General features: G+C 39.3%; 1 pseudogene; it reads left to right on the top strand.

Moving 5' to 3' along the window:
- Nucleotides 1-9,418: 9,418 nt before the first annotated feature.
- On the top strand, nt 9,419-21,969 carry LOC131245233 (protein S-acyltransferase 18-like; annotated as a pseudogene).
- The last annotated feature ends 474 nt before the right edge of the window (nt 21,970-22,443 follow it).

Genomic DNA, 22,443 nt, shown 5'->3' with positions numbered 1-22,443 from the left:
CTGAGAATCCCCGTGCATTACTTGAATCTAGAAAGAAATAAAAATACATTTTTATTTCTTTCCGATCTGGGTGGATGAGGTTCTCCCTTGTAAGTCTCTTGCAATGATCAACGGCTGGATGGGCCAAGCAATCAGCAGAACCGGACCCATCTTTCAATGATCCGAATAGTTCATCCGGTGGGCCCTGATACTCTGGGGTAGTGAATACATGATGGAATATCTAAAGGCCATGTGCTTTGATTACTGTGCCTAAGGTTGGGTCAGCCAAACGGCCCACCATTTCGGCTCTCTTTGTATTGGTCTTGAGCCTGTAATGTAGGCCCGTAGAGCTGAAAAATGCAATTGCAATTAGTACAATGATTAGCCTATCTACTTATGATTTGCAAAAAAACAGAATGCAATGAAAACTGGGGAGTTGAAATCTGACTTGTCCATCACGTGGATTTTTGGCACAGTGAAGTTTCGTTTGACCGTCCATTGTTTTCGTCTTTGTGGCCAACATGATGAGCCAAGCAGCCTGGCTTTTGGGCCGGGTCATATTGACAGTGGGGTCCACCCAATTGAACGGATAGGATGTACCATGGAGAGGTGTAGGTGGTTTTGTAGAACTCTTGAAGCCTAAGATCAATTTCCTTGTCAGTTACACTAGCCAGTGAAACTGATAACAACGGCAACAATGTATGATGAACGGCAGGGAATTGTTGGGTCCCATGGGAAAGCTGGAAATGAGCAGAAAGAGACGGTTGGATGACACCAGGAGTTCCCCCAAACACTTCAGTAGAATGAGCATGAAGAGCCCAAGTCGAATTACTGAAGTGGTTTAGAGGAACTCTAGGGGACCCCCAACTCATTTTAGCCCTTGGAATTTTTTTTAAGGGTGTTTGTGATGAAAGGCTACCCTACCCTCTTCCCTATTTATACCCTACACTATCTCTTCATTATTCTGCCCAATAACATGTTCGCATGAGATCCGTAGATGGATGCTCTATCGTCTAGGTGGATAAGATCACTGTGATAGTTTACCACCATATATTAAGACACGTCAATCTGGACCTTCCAAAAACTGAACGACCCGCTAGGATCTTCTACATCACAAAACCGTACGGTCAGGATTTCTGAACTTTTGTGCCAGTGAACGGCTGGATGCGACACCACAATTCCAAGAGTATTGTCGGACTATGACCATAATCTGACCCCCTGGTGTGTAAGATACATTCATTGAACGTGGACATTATCAGGACTCGAGTGGGAAGGGGAATAACCGCTGGAGTGGTCACAACAAGCCTAGCTATTTCTTGGCCATTGAAATGGTGGGCCCAACTTGATGGACGGCTATCCACCCCATTCTCTATTACTACATAAGGCTGTCATTTGATCAGTAAGCACACTGCATGAAGTCTCTAATTTTAGTTAAGGTTAGTTACTCTTCTAGTTATAGTAGAGACTATACACACAGCTTATGTGTATATACTACATTCATTGAACCAAGACACTTACAACCCAACAAAAGTGGGCAGAGAATCATAGTCTGGTGGTCACACACACTCCTTTCCATCTCTTGGGCTATTCACGTGGGGGAATTGTGTGACAAGTGGCCGCATCTTTTCAGTGTACGCGGCTTTTGGATTCTGAGAAGCTGGGCTTATAGGATCGTAATCCAGGCCGTTCGTATGCTTTTTTACCTATCTGGATGGACTAGGTCTCGAAAATCACCTAAAGGGACGGTCTAACTAGTTAAGAAGGTAAGCAGATCAAGGGTCCAGGGTCCTAATGTTGTTGGTGGGATCCTTCAATCTAGGAGACTTTTGGGTCATGCTCTATCACCTGTGGGACTCAACTGAGCAACGGTCTGGATCATTGTTTTAAAACCTGTACCAGATGCCAACCCATCTTTACTGGGAACCCGGTCCATACCGGTTCAACCTTGTGAACCGCTAAAAAGAGCTGCCGGGTCTGGTCCAGACTATCGGGCTTGGACGGTTGGAACAGAAAACTGTGTGACTGCATTTCCAATCCGAAACCAGAAGCTATAATGGCCAGCCTGGAAAGGCCACAGATCCTGATCCAAACTGTGACGGGGCGGTTTAAACATTGGTCTCGATTACAAAATGATGATCCCCACTTGTCAGAATCATAAACACTAAAGATGTATGATAACTATGCACATGGACGGTGGATGGACACTTGTCCCACCATCCCACCATCCAACAATGGTATGTGAGAATTTTAACAGGCATTTGAGAATGGACTTTTGAAAATTTTAAATTTTAAATGCTCCAGGCATCATTTCCACCGAATGCCCAATGTTCTTTATTTACTTTTATACTTGACTTGGGTTGGATTGAACGCTTGGAAACTAACTGTCAAATTAATTATAAGATCAGACGTATAAAGGTTAATCTGAGTGTCCAATCACGAATGTGTACCAAATATGCAATTTAAAAGGGAAAGATTAATCCTTCTTTAAAAAAAAAAAAAAAAACCCTGTGCTAATAACTTTTCTTCCAAAAGTGATAGCAATCTCTAAATCTATTCAATTTAAGAATAAAATGAATAAGAAGTGTGGTATTAAATATTGATTTTATTGATATTAAATATAAAAATTACAATCGGCATTAAGAACCAGGCAAAATAAATGAGAGAGATAAAATATCTAAACCAACTTGTATAGATTGACAATTACAGTGAAGCAGTCCGAAGGACCTAATTGGAAAGTGATCTTCCAAGCGTTGACTTGGTTAACCACATATCCAACAATGATGGTCGCAGATATTTAACCTAATTCTAAATGTGTATTGCAACGGGGACACTGGATGGTAGCGAAAATAAACTAAGACCTAACCTAACACTTGGGATGAGGGTTGGACATAAATGAAGGATTCTAAGACTAATCTAAGGTAAAGACATCGTTGTGTTGTATCTTTAAATGATAAGATTGTGTGTTTTGGCATGTGCCCTGAGCTCTCTTTTAAAAACTGCTTTTATAGAGTTGGGAGGTAGTTGTTGGTCTTCGGAAGATCGAACCCCCATATATTTGAGAGATCGTGATTCAACACTTCATCGTGATTCCCTTTCTTTATACAAAAGTCACTTACTTCCAATATATCACCTTTGATTGGGATTTGCTTCTAATATATTGACTTTGATTGCTTATCTTTGGGAAATTGCTGATCATCTCTGAAAATATTTCTTATTTTTAGTAGGACCATGTGAGGTAGCCCACCAATGGTGTGTTGGATAACAAGATACTTGGCATCAGTAGGTTTTTATATAGCTTCTTGTATACAATGTTTTAAATATCGACAATATTGGTCAATATATCTTATGATATATCTTGTATTCCACTTGTGCAATACGAAACACATAGGTAGTGTCGATATATCCCACATGTTCGATCCCGTAAGTATTTTTAATTTTTGATCTATTTTTTTTATTGAAAATATGTTAAATCAGTGTTAAATGATTGTAAATTCATTAGTTCTTCTTATTTTGCATGCAAAATCAAGGAGTAAGAGTTTTAATTTTGATATCCATCCGTTCTTCATATTCTCCATGTTTTTTTCGAAACTTTCCATCAACCAGTTATCAATTGAGACTAATTTTGATATATTTAAGAGTTTGAGGAAATGATCATCACATATACTCTAATTTCAAAATTTGAATGTAAGTAGTCCGATTTGAAGAAAATTTTAAAATTTCTCAATTTCTCGCAAATTACTTAAAATGTTGTACTCTAAACATGAAATCAAACATGTATGAAGGCTAATATGCTAATTTGTTAAGTCCTTGTTAAAATATATATATATATATATATATATATATATATATATATATATATATATATATATATATATATAAAATAGTAATAAAATTTCCCTTCGAACAATTGTTAATTGAGATTAATTTAATTAATTTCAAAATATTTAGAAGTGTTAGATGAAATGATCATCAGATACACTCTAAGTATTATGCATTTAATTTGAATATAGTTGCATTAGTTCAGTCAGATAACGCATAAATTATGACACCACATAAAAGAAACATATTATGTGCATTTCTTTTTTGATATGTTATGATTTAAAAGTGTTTATTAATGTTTTTTTTTTAAAAAAAAAAACAATTCTTAAAGTTTCATTGAAAAATTCAACAATTTTTCTATGTTTCTCAATACAAACGATATTATGTACAATAATCAATACGTATATGTATCATAAGGATGCGATCTGTAAAACTATGCCAATATTTCGAACAATGCTTGTATAGGCTATGACTATATATGCCAAGCATGTGACAACCACATCGCCACTAGACAACATTTTGTGCTTATCGACCATAGACGTGCGTATAGCCCTGCAACACTTCGCTTTTGGCAAGCAACATGTCGCCGAAGGATGTGGATGAAAATTTTTTCTTGAAGCGCGATTAAGATTGTGTTCATTGCTTATTTATAGTGTCAACACATGGCAACCTCCTACTGGTCCACATGGATTGGGATAGGAGGGTGTAAACACAAACCATATCAAAATCATTAAATCTTTTTAAAATTATATATATATATATATATATATATATATATATATATATATATATATATATATATAAGGGAGGGAGATGTGCAACATGAGGGCTTCTCATAAGGTCACCTTTACCAGTGTAGCTTAATAAGCACATTTAACTGTCGAGTACTGACAAGTTTGGTGTATTTATAAAAAGCTCTAAGGATCACCCTACAAATATATAGTCCAAAACATGTGTCACGACACAAGTTCTATTGGGACCAATACATTAATAGAGTTCTAATGGGATCTGATGCATTAATACTTTTCTAGTGGGGATATACCTAAATGCAAGTTCTAATGAGATCTGGCGTATTGATGCTGGTATGGATGGCACACATATTATAATTATTAGTCCATTATCATGCAAGGATTATACCTTGCTTATAAAATATCGCCCCTGCTAAAACTAGAGACCTCACTCATGTGTAAAACACAGGGGCCACTTGGGGACTGGTTGAAAAGTTCATGCCAAAGAAAAAAATGGATGGTAAAAAGTCTAAATGGACCATGATGTTTGAGGCACCTGATCCTTGCTACATCTGGATCGATTTCAATAGCCAGATAGAGAGAGCATGGATTTTGACCACACAAGATATGATTCTCTTCCCACTTGAGCTGCAAAAACGTCCAAGTTCAATGTACATAACTTGCACTCTAGATTCATTCTCATGCAATACAGACTTATCTTCGAGCATTGTTGGATATAAATATAGAGTAGGGGTGGCAAGGCCCTTCATCGAAAACCACAGGAAATCAAGGGCTGAGATGAATTGGGGGTCCCCTGGAGTTCCTCTTAACACTTCTGTGGCAACTCTTGGGGCACTTGCCTGGCTCCACTGAAGTGTTTGGGGGAACTCTGGGTGTCCATGCCGATAATTGGTGGTAAGGAGGAGCTGCTGGGCCGGCTTGGTATGATCATGAGTTTTGGTGGGCCCCCACAAGGTGGCACTAGTCCATGACCTCACGAACTTATGATTGGGGCAACGGTCTCAATGGGACCCACAAGCCATGGACCATTTCTCGTGGGTTGCATGCAGGTAAATTGTGATTGAAATCTACATGCAACTGAACTAGGATCCAAACAATTATCAATACAGCTTTCACCGGGATGGGCGATGTCTGTTTAAGCCCGCCCCACAAAGTAGAACTTAGGCCATTGGCCTGGTCCAAGCCTGAGTTTAAACGGAGCCCAAGTCCGGCAACCCATTTTTGAAAGATTTCGGCTGTTCATTAAGTGGGCCTCCATCATGTACGATGTTTGTCAAATTTTGCCATTGAAATCATATATGGGCCGGGCTGGGAGCAGGCTGAAAGAATTGGCTAGAGTTGGACATGAACCGGGCTAGCTCGGTTAGCTCACTCAGCTCGGCTCGAAAAAGCTTGGCTCAACTGGAAAGCTAGGTTCAAGTTGAGCTGAATTGATTTTTTGAGCTTCAAAGAATTTTGAACTAAGCTCGAGTTGGCTCAAGCTTGACTCGATTTGAAGTTCGGCCTGTACTTGGCTTGAGTTATAACTTAATTATATATATATATATATATATATATATATATATATATATATATATATATATATGGACCATTGGAATGGATTTCTAATGGTCTAAATGTTTTTAGAAAAATATCACATTTTTTTATCACAAAAATAAAAATAAAAAACTGTATTCACTTGCTTACAATAGACGTTACTTAATTAACATATTAGATTTTTTTTACATATGTGGCACTTCATCCAAATACATCACATGTGTATAATTTTTTAATCATCCCTTTTTCTTTGGAAAGAATCATCTTCCTCTTTTCTCTCTCTATTAAATGCTTCTCTCCTGTTTAATGTTATCTCGCCCCGGCTGCAAAAATGGAAATGAATAGACTCCTCAACTTAGAAAGGGCTTTGTGAGGCCCACCATGATGTATGGGTTTCATTTACACTGAGCATCCATTTTGTTACGATCATTTTAGAGCATGAACTTAAAATTGAGGTAGATCCAAGGCTTAAGTAGATCACACAATGGGAATTAAACGTCCAATGTTAAAAATTTCTTGAGAGTTAGAAGTTCTGGATCAAGTTGATTTTTGTGTTTTCCCTTCTTCAGGTTTGCGTGACCTTATGAACAGGTAAGATGACAAATAAACATCATTGTCAACCCTACGAAGATTTTAACGGTGGGTCATTGTCACGGCTGCTTTTCTTGGTGTGGTCCAATTGAGTTTTGGATTGACCAGTCTTTCGGCTCATACACTAAAATAATTGAGAAAATGGATGAACAGTGTGGATATAACACATGCATCACACGGTTGGCTCACAGAATTTGCCACGTCAGCACAGCACCAGCTTGGGTTGCTGGGTCGCTGCCCAATCCGAGTAAGTTTGTAGCCTGGGAAACACTTTGGAGTGGGTGTTTCACTAACCGTGGGGCCAAGTTCATGTATGTGTTGTATATCCAGGACGTCCATTAGTTTTTCCAGATCAATTTAGTACATAATCCCAAAAATGAAGTGGATCCAAATCTCAAGTGGACCACACCACAGGAAACATGGGTGATTAACGATTAGAAACTTCCCAGGGGCTACAAAAGTTTTGGATCAAGCCGATATTTGTGTTTTCCCTTTATCCTTGTATCCCTAACCTTATCAACAAGTTGGATGGTAAAAAATCATTACGACGGCCATTGTGAAGTTTTTTTGTATGGCATGCTCTCAATGTCTATTATTTCTTGTGGTGTGGTCCACCTAAGATTTAGGTCTCCTTCATTTTCCAGACCATATACTAAGATGATGTGTAAAAACTGATGAATGGCGTGGATATACAACTCATACATGAAGGTGGGCTCTACAGTCTAGAAAGCGCCCACTATTTGTCATTCGGGTAACACGGATCGAGTCCTAACTCCTTACCTTCTCGGTAAGGTCCCAGATAACCAACCGCCATAGCAATGCCCACCTTATATTTTGTACTGGGCCCATCGTGATGTTTACTGTTAGATCCACTCTGATCATTAGGTATGTGATTCTATATAAGGCTCAGAGAAAAAAAATCGAACTGATATGTGATTCAAGTGGGCCATACCAATGGAAACAATTGAGAGGGACGTCCACCCTTGATTGTTATCAAGCTCGAAGTGATAAGCATGTAAAATCCATTCCATCCATTATATGCCACACCAAATTCTAGGCCTAATGCCTAAAATGCAGGGCCATACATGATTCGACTGGACCATGCCAAAGGAAACAGTTTTGAAGGTTAGCTTTCCTGCACATTATTTTCGATGGTGTGGTCTACTTGAACCATATATGGATATAATTTTCATGCTGTGGATGTAATGTGGGGTAACTTATCTAATGGATGGGGTGGATTTTACATAAACAGTATGGTGGGACCATCCCAAGCCAGCAACTCCTCTCCCTCTTTAATTAGCTTTTCCATACGCATCATTTATTAACGTTAATTAGCATTTAATTCAGACAGCTAGTTGGACGGTCCAACTAGTCCTGAGAATTTTTTCTTCTAGCTTTCGGAATCTTACTGTAATATGACCTGAAGATATGGACCAATGGCATGGATATACAATACATATGCTAAGGTGACCCCACGGCGAAGGATGCACCATATTGTGTAAGGACCATGGTCCATGCCACACCTATTTTCATTGGTGTCTCTTTTTTTGTTTTTGGCAAATGCCCCTTTTCTCGGAATGATGAGCAGGGAGGGTCCTTTTCTCGGAGCCAACAGCGGGAGAGGGAGGCTAACATTGATTTTTTATAAGGCCCACCATGTGATGTATATATAAGATCCCCTCTGACCATCAGATTTGTCATCTCATTCTAGTTAAAGAGTCAAAATATCAAGCTGATATTTAATTCAAGTAGGCCACACAAATAAAACAATTGATGCAAAGACGTCCACCTTAATTTGTATAGGGCCCACATTTATCGTCATGTGAAATCCACTCCAGCCGTTAGAGGTCACACCAAAAGCCATGTGTGGTACCAAAATATCATGCTTACGTATGATTCAAATAGGCCCCATCAAAGGAATCATTTTGAACGGTGATATTTTTTTTACACTATTTTCAATTATGTGGCCCACTTGAATAATGGATATGGCTAATTTTCAGACCCGAGATCTAACATGAGGTCACACACATGATGATCAGAGAAAATTTTATGTTGACACTATGGTAGGTCCCATGACTTTTGATCTTCTTTTAATAAGAGCCTATTAAAAGCCACTGACAAACAACCGTCTCTCTCTCAGCATTAATTAGCATTAATTAATCAAACTAGTTGGACGGTCCAACTAGTTATGTGTGAGCATTACTCATATATATATATAACTTGAAAGCTTGAATTCAACTCAGCTGGAGCTGACCTGAATTGTTGACTGAACCTCGTATAGCTAGCCAATCAAGCTCAGGGACCAAGCTGAGCTAAACTCAAGTTGGGATAGGTTGCTGGTCAAACTCAGCCAAGTTGTTCTAAGCTCGACCCGATTTGGATGGTGTACAGCTCTAGAACTAGCTTAAATTTTATGCCTGAGCTCAGCTCTTACATCCCAATAATCTAATCCAAGCCCAAATCGGAGTGCGTCAGGCCCAAAACCGTGTTTGGCAGACCACCTGGGATGCCGATGGACTGAGAAACCCTGTCAAATTCACGGTGGGCCGAACAGAGTTTATACTCATCTCGGTATGCAATCCGATTTCTGTTTGGTTGGCCACCTGAGATCGAATGAGCCCACCTTTCGCGTGGGTCTAGCTTACGGAAATGGACAGCCAAATTAATTCATTAAGACGTCCGATTTCCATTCACTGTGGGCCACCTGATGGTCGAACCGACCTAAAATTTAGTGCATGTTATATAAAACATTTGTCCCACATGATCAACGGCTCAGATGGTCTATGGGTGTGCCACATTGGCCCCTGTGGAAGCGTGTACGGGAGCTGGGCTATACACGTGTGTGAGATTAGCATACCTTCCACCAGTAAATACGTCCGTTGGGTCTTGTGAGAGGAGCGTGAAAGTCGATCTCCACAAAAGAAAAGAGAAACCCGCAGCTTCCATTTCTATACAGGAGCTTACACAGCTCTTGATTTTCGAGAAGAGAACGCCTTCCATCGATAAGCTGCCATTTTCCTCTGCAACTCAAGAACATGAGACGCCATGGCTTGCAACGCCGTCTTCACCCATTACAGGTCTCTCTCTCTCTCTCTCTCTCTCTCAGAAAGGGATTTTGTTTTGATAAATCTAATTAGAAACGTTTCTAAGAAATTGCATGTCTTGGACTTGAAATATTTGCTTTCTTGAAGCCCTCCTTCTAAAACCATGTCTCTGAGACATTAAGATCTTGGATTTCTTCAAATCCATATGCTAAATCCACGCTTTAAGACCATGAATCCTTTGATTTCTTAAAACCCATCTGTTAGGATTGCGCGATTTATTCTTTCAATCTGAGATTTCATCGGTTAAAATGAGACATACGTTGCAAAATCGTGTTTTTAGACATTAGGTTATCCGTTTTCTTGAATAATTGAAACCATTAGTCGAAATCACAAAACTTAGACATTTGAATCCTCCATTTGTCATAGCCCATTTGCTTAAATCGTTCATTTAAACATTCAAACACTCACTTTTTTGAAACCCGTTTTCTGATAGCATGCATTGTCGGCATCAGAAACGTTGATTTCATGAGACCCATTAGCTTAAACCATGCAATTTTAGGTATGAAGATCTTTGTTCCTTGGAGATCCATTTCTTCGTGCATTTCAGGTGTTAAAATCTTTGAATTTTTTAATACCCATTTGCTGAAACTGTGTTTTGGATCTTGAAATCTCTGAGCTAATGAATCTTATCTAAGGGCATCAACAATTGCAGATAGTGGGAATGGCTGTATGCAGTTTTCTGGTCTTCGCCTTCTATACCTTCCTGGGACCCTTTCTCGGCAACAGAATAGTCAAGAACACTTTACTCCCAGTGTTTTCCTTCTTGGTATGATCCATGGCTAATCTGATGGCTCCTGCTCTGATTTCATGGCCCCGGCTCACTGATTTACTAGATTTCTCGACTTTCAGGCATTTTCAGTAATGGTTCTATGTAAGGTGCATCACCGATTCACCATTGATCCGTTTGATAAAACTAGCTCCAAGAAGAAAGAGGATAAAAATCCAGTGGGTTCTTTAAGCTGAATTACAGGTTTATTTTGAGTCAGATTGTGGTGAGGTTTTACAGGAAATGGGAGAAGAAGGTCCTCAGGTGTTGTATACGGAGGAGGTGTTTGAATACTTGGAAAACAAGTGTTCAAATGGAGCCACTACTACCGTTTCTGCTTGTTGTGAAGGACGATGCAATTGCACCCGATTTGAAAGATGATGACATTGCATTATGCTTGCTATGTGATTTTGAGGTCAGTCAAAATCTATGGTTGCTGATTGTATTTCTGAGTTTTGCTAAGCTGAGACATATCTTTCTGACACTTCAACTCGACCCACTCTGGTGGTGTCATGGACATCTAAGCATGTGTCAGATTGGTCCCTTAATTCAGGTGAACTGGCCCAACAATCAAGCTGGTTTAGTCATCAGGCGGGCCACTATCCATTAATTTCATCCATGTGTGGCCCACCTGCTGCACAGCTTGGGTGTACCACACACCTGTTGGGTTGGCATGTGTGTTCATGTGTAGAGGTGCATGAGGACTTAGCAAGGGTTTTGCTAGGATACGGTAGTTCCGTACCATCGCATCGTACAGTGGCTGGTTTTCAACCCCAGATTGCATTTTAAATGATGAACTGAATCATTCATGTTCTGTATTGTATGCTATCCAGGTAAGAAACATTTGTTGAACAGGTGATTGTGAATGAATATGTATATTTAATGGCTCATATTCAAATCCAAGATTCAAATGTTAGGATCATCAATGAAGCATGATTATAAGAATATAGCTTATATATATATTTTTGAAGAGTCATGAGATTTGTATTAAAGGAAAAAGGATACAAACGAGAAAGGAGCGGATCCGCTGAGAAAGCGGATCTATTACGCTCCTAGAAAAACAAGATTACAGCCCTTGTAGCTTATATATTATGGTATTGAGAACATGAATGGTTCAAATTAACCTACGGATGCAATCCAAGGGTGGAAACCATCCACCATGCCCCTTATGTTGGAATCGTATTTAGAATGTGGATCGATGGTTACTACATTTCAATTGTAGAGTTCACGCTGCCAAGTAAATCATTCCAATTGGATTATTGAATTCAGTCAATATTATAGTTTAGAGAATTTTTAATGCAGGGGCATTTTCACACTGGGCTCGAGTGGGTTGGCCTGTGGGATGTAGGGACACACTCGGGGTAGGCGGCCCGTGTGAGGGGGGTGGCTTGTGTGAAGTGGAACCCATGTGAAGTGGGGCCACGAGGGGGGTTTGTCTGAGGTCCTAACCCATAGGATGGGGGCCTGGGCTATGAGATAAATGGATTAATTTACCATGCTCTATTAATTCGAGCTTTTAGAGTAAGTGGTTAATTATCCCGCATCAAAGTGGTATCAGAGTGGGAGGTCTTGTGTTCGAGACTTTTCACCGGAGGTGATTAATGCATGGGCGTTTTCACACCGGGCTCGAGTGGGGTGGCCCCTTGGATGCAGGGGCACACTCGGGATGGGTGGCTCATGTGAGGTGGGCCCCACCCCTGTGAGGTGGTGGCTCGTGTGAAGCGGAACCCATGTGAAGTGGGGCCCACGAGGGGGGTTCGGCTGAGATCTTAACCCATGGGATGTGTCGCTTGGGCTATGAGATGAATGGATTAATTCGCCATACTCTAACAGTTCGAGCTTTTAGAGCTTTAGCCTGCGATAACTGAAATTTGATACAACCCAAAAGAATTAGGAACCATACTAAGTTGTAACTTGTAAGAAGGGGGAAGAACAAATATCGTGTTTGGATGCCACTCATCTTACATTTTTCATTAAATCTGCAGTGGACGTTCATTTGTCATTAAAAATGCACTATTGAAGCATTGATTGACTGCGCCTTTGACACACATGCTCATATAAATTGTCCATTGTAAAAAAGAAAAAGAAAAAAAGTTACCCCAATGAAATTTCAAGTCAGTTGGATACTTGGGTTGGCCTTTGACACGCATGCTCATATGTGCCATGTGTTTGAAAATCCGAACCGTCCATCACAAAAAAGGAAGAAGAAGAAGAAAAAGAGTACCCCAATGAAATTTCAAGTCAGTTGGATAGTTGGGTTGGCCACAACATTAATTAGATTCATCGCAACCATTTGTATGCTTTCAAAAGGGCTTAAAGAACTTCAAATTTGAATGATTTCACCAAATCAAGGTGAGTCAAGAAAGATGTCTTTTCTATAGTTATAACCTCAAAGAGAACTAGTTACACCACTACAAGGGAGAAGTTTCTACAATTGTACAAGAGATACATTTCCGTAATAGTTTCTCTGACAATTTAGGATGAGTTTCTGTTACAATTTAACTATTTTTTAAAATTTTACATATCACATATATTGTGTCCTATGATCCGTGGACATGTGGGTAGTAATACATCTTCATCTTGATGTGCTTCATCTATTCGCTCTCGCAAACTGTGCCAAGGGCTAGGCCAAAGGCCAAGTTTGGCCGTAACTGGTCAAAAAATCGGCAAGGTAGTGGCTTAGTGAGATGTCTGTAGCTTGATTGTTGGAGGAGACAAATCAAATTACTAAAGATCCAAGTGCTACATTTGTTAGTTGTAATCAAGAGATGCAATAAGAAAAATTCGAATATTAGAAATAAATAAGATTATAAAAGTTATCTAGTGAGCTGATGTATGTTTAAACGTTGTCTTAAAGACAGATTTGCCCCCACAAGGAAGATCCTTGATACATTCGTTTCAGCAACTCTGCCTTCGGGATACAACAACTCTCCTCCAAGATGAACAAATTCGATCAGGTTCATGCACGATCTCAGCCATACAAATCTAAGAATGCTCTTGTTAATTTGTCTAAAGAAATGTTGTAGAGAAAATCTAAAGAGAGAGAGAGAAGATAAAATTTTTCAGAATAATTTATGGAGTGAGAAAGAAGAGTTTTTATAGAAAGATAAGAAGTGGTTGTTGGGGCTTGAAGCGCATGCAAGTGGCACATTAAATGCATGTCGGCGCATGTTGACTCATCAATAACTGTGTCGGTGCATGATGACTCTTCATGCAAAGTCATTACTAGAGCAGAGAAAAATAAAACAGGCCGAATCAAAGACACCACATCACACTACACCGCATCACACCTCACCTTGCCACGACCACGACCCCTACTCGCATATGTGTGAGGTTGGGCCCATGACATACCTTTAGTTCTCATTACAAATGATTAGTTAAGAGTTCTAATATAAATGCTTAATTTTTTCATCTTCTTTCCAATATGAGACTAAATCCAACAAAGGGAAAAAAACCAAATACTTCAAAATAAGGAAAAATATATTTTTTTCTTATTTTTTAAATCCATTTTCTTCCAACAATTCTCACAAATCCTTGGTTCTAACATTGTTGTGGTAAAAGGCACTAAGTCTTTCTTGAGTTCACAATTTGACATGGACCTAGGAAAGGCTGATGCGATTCTTAGAATCAAGATTATAAAGGATTCCAATGGAATCACTTTATCTTAATCACACTATGTTGAAAAGATCTTGAGAAAATATAATCTTCTTTTGTATACACCTACAAGTATTCCCTTTGATTCTCATATAAAATTGTGTAAAAATGAGGGTGATATTGTAACACAACTTGAGTATTCTAGTATTGTTGGACATTTAATGTATCCAATGAATTGTACTAAACCTGATATTTTATATGCAATTGGTAAGCTAAGTAGATACACCAATAATCCTGGAGAAGATCATTGGAATGTCGTAAATAGAGTACTAAGGTACTTGAAAAAGACTTGCAACTATGGTCTTAAGTATACTAGGGTATCCAGTTGTATTAGAGGGGTATATTGATGCAAATTGGATATTAGATTCAATGGAATCCAAGTTCATGAGTGGCTATGTGTTTACTCTTGGAGGAGCCGCAATATTCTGAAAGTCCAAGAAGTAGACTTGCATCTCTCGGTCCATAATGGAGTCAAAGTGCATTGCTCTTGCAACCGCAGGTGAAGCAGAATGGATGAGAAATCTACTTTCAGATATACCCATATGGGACATTGTGATAGCCAAGCTGCTATAGCTAAGGTGAATAATAGAACTTATAATAGAAAGTCCAGACATTTTTGTCCGAGACAACTTAGTCAAGCAATTAATCAGAGATATGATAATTGTAATTGACTTTATGAGGTCCAAAGAGAAATCTAGCCGATTTATTAACTAAAGTGCTAGCCAGAGAGTTAGTGATGAGTACATCAGGGGGAATCGGGGTTGAGTCTCATTTAGATAAATCATCAGCAATGGGAACCCAACCTATTACCTATATGATAGAAGGTCTTAAGAACTAGGTTCAGTGGGTAACAATAAGTTGCTTTGAGTGATTGGGTACCGATATTGTATTTGCATAAATTGAGAACCTCATTCCTATGATGTAGTAGTGCCATGACCTATAGCGAGAGAGGTCGGACTATGTCCCTAATGAGTTCCATAGTTGTAAAATAGTATGATGTTTAGCTGCAGGTACATCCCTGATGGACTCACTTATATGGGTGTGGAAATAGGGCCACTTCCCATGAGAATTGAGACATTCTCTAGAGCACCCATGGAACTAGGATATAACACATGGCTGTAACGTGCTGGCTTAGGAAATTCAAATTGTTTGTGTGCGTGATGTGTGTGGATTGTCATTGTAGATGTTAGTTCAAAACTTTATATTACTACCACCTGACAAACCAGACATGTTTACACCAAGCAAGATTCAAATATTTTAAGTACCTTCGTCGATGCACTTCATTTCATTGATTTGCTCAAATAGTTTCTCCTCGTCTATCTTTAACGTGTTCTCCTAATTTTTTAAATTTGGGTAATTGTTAGAAGAAAATGGATCTAAAAAATAAGGAAAAATGTTTTTCCTTATCTTCGAGTATTTGGTTTTTCCTTTGTTTGGTTTACTTTTACATTGGAAAGAAGATGAAAAAAAATTAAGTTTTTATATTAGAACTCATAACTAATTTTTTGCATTGGGAATCAACGGTATACCATAGACCCAACCTCACACACGCACGCGGGGGCCACGGTCGTGGTCGTGGCATGGCGATGCGGTGCAGTGTATTGTCTTTGATTCGGCATTTTTGTTTTTATGTTTTAGTAATGACTTTGTATGTGCGTGTGGACAGGGAGCCGTCATGCACTGACATAATTATTAATGAGTTGGCATGCGCCGACATGCATTCCATCCGCTGCTCACATGCGCTTCGAGCTCTAACGACTACTTCTTATCTCTCTATGAAGACTCTTCTTTCTCACTTTAGATATCATTTAGAAAAAATTCTCTCTCTTTGAGTTTTCTCTGCAACATTTCTTTGGGCAAATCAGCAAGAGCATTATTGGGTTCATGCGGCTGAGATCATGCGTGCACTTGATCGAAGCCGTTTATCTTGAAGGAGAGTTATTGTATCCCGAGGACAGAGTTACTGGGACCTATTGCATCAAGGATATTCTTTGTGGGGGCAAATCTGTCTTTAAGACAATGTCTGAACGTGCCTCAACTCTCTAGATAACTTCTCTAATCTTCCTTATTTCTAATATTCGAATTTTTTCTTGCTACATCTCTTTGTTAAAACCAATAACATTTTCCTGTATGAAGTGGTAGTCTATTTCAATATGTTTGGTATAGGCATGCAAAATAGGATTGATCATCATGCATAATGCCAATAAGTTGTCACAAAATAGAGTAGGTGGTTAACTCAAATACAAACCAATATTATGCAAGGCGAAGGATAGTCAGGTAACCTTTGCAGCGGTAGAAGCGTGAGCTCGATATTCTGCCCTCAGTATTGGAGCATACCACAGTCGGTTTTTTCTACGCACTCCATGAGATACAATTTCCACCAAGATATGTACAGTAGATAATGATTGATCGATAAGTCAGTCAATGGACACTTGGCCCAGTCAGCATCCGAGAAGGCATAGAGAACCATCAATTTTTGTTAATATATATATATATATATTAAATTTAATTATCACATATATCAAACATAGATATGAATATCGGTATCGTATCAGCCAATACGGTCGTATCGTATCCATATCGGCGTAAGACGATACACGATACGAGGTCGTATCGGCCCGATACAAAAAAAAACTTACCCATATCGGCAATATGGGGCGTATCAGCACTAATACGGCCAATACGCTTACAAAAGCCAAAATTTAAAAATTTTCAAAATTTCACTCATCTCCTCTTCTTTTTTCCATTTAAATCATGGAAGAAGCTTAAAAACTCATTTTAGGCTAGATCTAGACCTATTTTGAAATCAAAACAAATGATTTGAATGGGATCTGACAAATCGAAGCGAAGTGGACCATTATGGGAAAAAAATGGAAAGAAGGGTAAACCTTTACTTTAATATATATATATATATATATATATATATATATATATATATATATATATATATATATATATATATATATATATATATATATATTCATCTTCTTTTTATTGTATTTCGATGTAATGAAACCTAGTTTACCAAATCATGCTTGATTTGTGTTCATTTAGGGCTCATTTAGTTGACCTTTAACAAGTTAAACCGACAAACAACATTCTCATTAAAGAATGGTTTGATATACCATTGAATGCATGGTTAAAATACAAATTAAAAAAAAAAAAAAAAAGGGATAGATTCTTGGATATCTATTTTTTTTTTCTTCTATTTTTCTGATATTTTTTTCATAATTTTTTGCTTTAAAAAAATTCTAACCGATATGGGCCAATACAACTCTGATATTGATACACACGACGCCGTATTGTATCATTTTTCCACCAGGCTGATACGCCAACCGATACCAACATTCAGAACCATGATATCAAGTATCCTGTGATTTGTAGACAAGTACCAACCATACCATCTCCATCTTGATGTGCTTCTTCTATAGGGCTGATGCCTTTGACTTTTTAGTACCATGCCAACACACCCTAAGATTTTTCCTATATCAGTATAATGCCAATTTCAGCAATTAAGTAACACTTCTTTTGCAGGTCAAAAAGCATAACAAGCATTACAATAAGTGCGTTGAGGGATTTGATCACCATTGTAGGGTGAGAATCTTAGCTATTTTCCAATTTTAAAACTGCGATTGGATGCATTGTCGAATCAGACTCGGATTGGGTAGTGACCCCACCAACACCAAGGTTAGGTAGCACTTCTTTTGCAGGTCAAAAAGCAAAAGAAGCATTGCAATAGGTGTGTCGAGGGATTTGATCACCATTTTAGGGTGAGAATCTTAGCTATTTTCCAATTTTAAAACTGCATTTGGATGCATCGTCGAATCGGACTCGGATTGGGTAGTGACTCCACCAACACCGAGGTTAGTACTGGTTGGTGTTGTGGACCCCACACTGATGTATGTGTTTTATCCATGCTGTCCATCCATTTTGCCAGCTTATTTTAGGGCATTAGCCAAAAATGAGGCATATCCAAATCTCAGTTGGACTATACTGTAAACAATGGTGATTGAATGTTCACCATTAAAAATTTCTTGGGTGCCACAAAAGTTTTGGATCAAGCTGATATTTGTGTTTTCCCTTCATCTAGGTTTGTGTGACCTAATCAACAAGTTGGATGGCAAATAAACATTATAGTGGTCCCTAGGAAGTTTTTAATGGTTTTCGTTCAATCACCACTATTTTCAGTGGTGCGGTCCACCTGAGATTTGGATGTGCCTCATTTTTTGGCTCATGCCCGAAAATGAGCTGGAAAAATGGGTGGATGCAATGGATAAAACACACATACATCATGGTGGGCCCCACACACCGACCAATACTGAGACCTCAGTAGTGGAGAGTGGGGTCATAACTACTGAATTTTGAGTCCTGTCAAATCAAGTTGTGATGACTGGTTCAACTAAGTGGACAACCAAATTGTAGTTAACTGCTATCGGGCGCTCTAGAGTGGTACTGGTACCACCTTAATCTTAAGGTGGTACTGGCTAGATGTGGCCCACATGATGTATTCACACCATCTAATCCATCCATTAGATGCATCACTTCAAAAGCCCCTAGAACTCTCACCCCGATCCAAAACGGAAGTAGGTCACAGCAAAAGGTAACAAGCTGCAAGGGAAAGCCCACCCTTGATATTCACAGGGGCAAAACTGAGTTAGAAAACAACCTGATTTTTGTCCGGACCCTTCATATGGTCTGGATGAAGGGTTTGAAGTTGAACGGCCTAGATTCTATATTTACACCACTTACATTATTATGCAATGGACTATATTTAGTGGGCCGCAGACACTTTCTACATTTTTTTCATTTTCTAATTTCAAGTTTCTTCCTTTTTCACATGCGACTCAGATTCTTCCCTAATGCTCATGTTATGACAGGCGTTCTTGACTTTGATGGCAGCATACTGTTCAGCAGCACTTGAGCAGCTGTTCTTCTTTCATGTGGTTGTTATTCGGAAGGTGTGGTTTCACGATCAATCTTCTTACGTTTTAGCCTCTACTTTGGAAATCATGACCACATATCATTGCTGTTGGTTTCTGGTGAGATTGAAGAAGCTACAAACCCGAGTAAAACCAAAACCATGAACTGCCATGGAAAGAAGGTAAGACGTGATAGAAGATTTTGGCCTGCCATATACTCTTGTAGGACTAGGATAGAAATTCTCTCTTCCAAAAAAAAATTTAAAAAAAAATGTAAGCTTTATTGCCAGGGATAGGAATTAAATAATATGAATCCAATTTTCAGACAGCCAGGGATAGGTACCACCTTTAATGATTTATTGCCAAACTCTAGGTGCATCACTTCAAAATGCCTAATGCGCCCAATGTAAGCTTTGGCTTATCATATGAAAAAGCAGGTAGAATTGTACTAAGAATACAGACTTTATATTCATGGATTTGCATTCGGCAAATCTCAAAGCCCATTGTTGCTAATGAAGCTACAAATCCATGGATTTGATTTGGGAAGAATTTATTGCAGCGGCAAAGCATTGATTGCAAGGGTATTGCTTTCACTGTTTTACCTTCTTTTTCCCCCCCTTTTTGGAGAGTCTCCTATTTTGTGGAATTACCAAGTCTTTAGTTTTCTTGTGGATTTGAGTTTGACCCAAGTCCATGAACTTCTGGAGTGATGGATGGAATTGGAAATCCCTAGTGATAAACAAACATGGAAGATTTTAAATCCATGGATTTCATGGGTCCCTGCCCCAAACCCCTCATCCCAAACATCCTCCTATGTAGAAATCTATATAGAATTACACTCTTCTGTGAATGATTGAGTCATGAGTGGAGCTTCTTGAACTTTTCAGCCAAGAACTCGTAGCTAAAGGTTCATTAAATCTGATGATTGTGGCCTGATTAATTAAGGCCTGTAAGATTTAATTCCCTACACTAACTCATTGACGATGTCCTTTGAAGCAAATCAACAGATAGAAGATCCATCAATGCATGGTTGTAACATCAAGCATTCTCAACTCACATAAGAACATTTTCACATGTTTTCATCCATTGCAAGGGACTCCACACCTCATTGACATTGGTATGGGACTTGCACAGAGATTAGAGAAGAAAGAAAATTGTGGTAGGATAACTGGCAATTCTCAGCTCCTCATTTATTCTCTCTGTGATCATGTTGATCCTCTCATCTAATTAATTAATTAATTTTGTTTGGGCTCCTAACTTGCAACTGCAGTTCCTCATTTACAGTTGAACTAGCAAACTGATCACTGTATAATTGGGCCGCTAGATGGACATTCAGGATGCTTTCTGCTTGAATTTATATCAATTGTCTTATCTAGGAATTCAAGCATTCTGGACATTGATATAGGGCTGAAATAACTGCATCAGATCTTCTTTCTGTTATAACCCAAAAGCACATTCGTTCCGCCAAAACATCCATTCCAAATGGAATTTGGGGTACATCCAAATGCAGCCTTCATTTGATTCCATCCAACTCCTTGGTTCGTGCAGGTTCAAAATTTTCTGGTTGTATTTCTCCTTGGACTCGCATTATAGCGAAAGGGGAAGAAAAAGAAAAGACGCACGTTGGCAATCTTTCATCCTTCAGAATCATCTCACTTCTTACCTCATTTTCATTCTTTCACCTTTTATCTCTCAATTTGCTTATTTTCCTGATAATTTCTGCAAGGGATGCGAACATATGATTACATCTTTGCAATGAGAGAGCCAATCAATGGAACTGTTTGACGTTTCAGATTCATCCTCTGATGAAAGCATTGACTTCGACTCTCTGGAAAAATCCACTTTCGACTCATGTGCAGAGAGCAGAAAACAGATTTGGTAGGATAAAATGAGAGGAGTTGCATGATCCTTGACCCGAGGATAAGTGGGGTCGATTAGATGAGCAATCTGGTTCACCTACCCATGGGCCCTACTCACCGCTTAAGGCTGGTGACACTACTTCCTCGGGTCACTTAATTCCTCAATATAGAGCATTATCTCCATTTTTCTTTCTCATCATCAGTTCCCCAATAGAAACTTGATCTGAAATCCAATAATAAATGTAGAGCATGAAGAGATTGTCAATAAGGATAGAGGGAGAATCTGGAATCTCCACTGAAAACAAGAAAGCCTGACTTCCGTGTGGGCATCCAACCAATGGAAGCTCATAAAGATGAGCAAAGAGAAGGCCAGGGAACGAATCACGAGACAGCTGCTGCCGGTGGTGGAATCTGAGCCGCCAACGACACTGAAACCACTGCCACCAGAGACAAAATGCGGGCCGGCGCAGAAGGGAACAAGGCCAGTGCTACCGTAGACACGATGCTGGTGGTCTCTAAGGGGTTTTGGAGTGGCTCCCCGACAGCATTCGCCGCGTGGCAGTGTCACCGAAGCAGAACTACTGGAGCAATTTCAATCGAAAGTGACATTGGTGTCGAGGTAGCTTGATACTTATATCTCAAGGCAGGTGATGTGCTCTGTTTTGGTGAAAAAGGCGGAGAAGAGTAACCCGAGATAGCCGTTGTGTTTGAATGTTTTGACAGTTTGTTTTGTTTCTCAGCCCCTGAGAAGGGTTTGCTTCCTCGGTCGTATATTCTGTTTTGAGTTTTCGCTCAGCATTTTTCTAAAAGAGAAACGATGATACTCTGACAGAGTGTGATGGATGGATGGAAGGATGATACACAGGCACTTAAAAATTGCACACGTGGCATATAAAAATTTAAATTAATCTGAACAAATTGGGGGTCACAGTTTGGATGTATCAAGAACCAAAAATTACATTTATTTGATCGTCTGGCTATCGGATTGATGGACATATATTAGACGGCCCAAAATCTAAAATGTCCGACGGTCTTCTATGCTAGGCATATGGACAAAACACGGCTTGATTGGGAAAAACAGGTGGGCCACAGCATGGAACATTTGAGAAGGGATCGGGGATCCCAAATAATAAAATCTTCAAAACTTTTTTGTGAGGCCCACCATGTTGTGTACGTGCCATTCAGTCCATTCATTCCACGCACGAAGGAAAATGTCAAAAATTAAAGTAAGGACGTGGATGGGCTGGTGGCCCATACACTAGCAAGCAGGAGCGGATTAGGTGAGACCCCTGACCCACCGAGGTGGGTGGGAATCCCGACTGTGTGGCTCACTGTAATGTATGTACCTTAAATCCACACCGTCCAACCATTTTGAAAGCTCATTTTAGGGAATGATCTCAAAAATGAAGCTGACTCAAATTTTAGGTGGGCCACACCACAGGAAACAGTCTTAAGTTGAATCCTCAC

This window comes from Magnolia sinica, chromosome 5 (genome assembly GCF_029962835.1).
Source record: "Magnolia sinica isolate HGM2019 chromosome 5, MsV1, whole genome shotgun sequence".
Lineage (NCBI taxonomy): Eukaryota > Viridiplantae > Streptophyta > Magnoliopsida > Magnoliales > Magnoliaceae > Magnolia > Magnolia sinica.
This window is presented reverse-complemented; position numbering and strand designations above follow the sequence as displayed.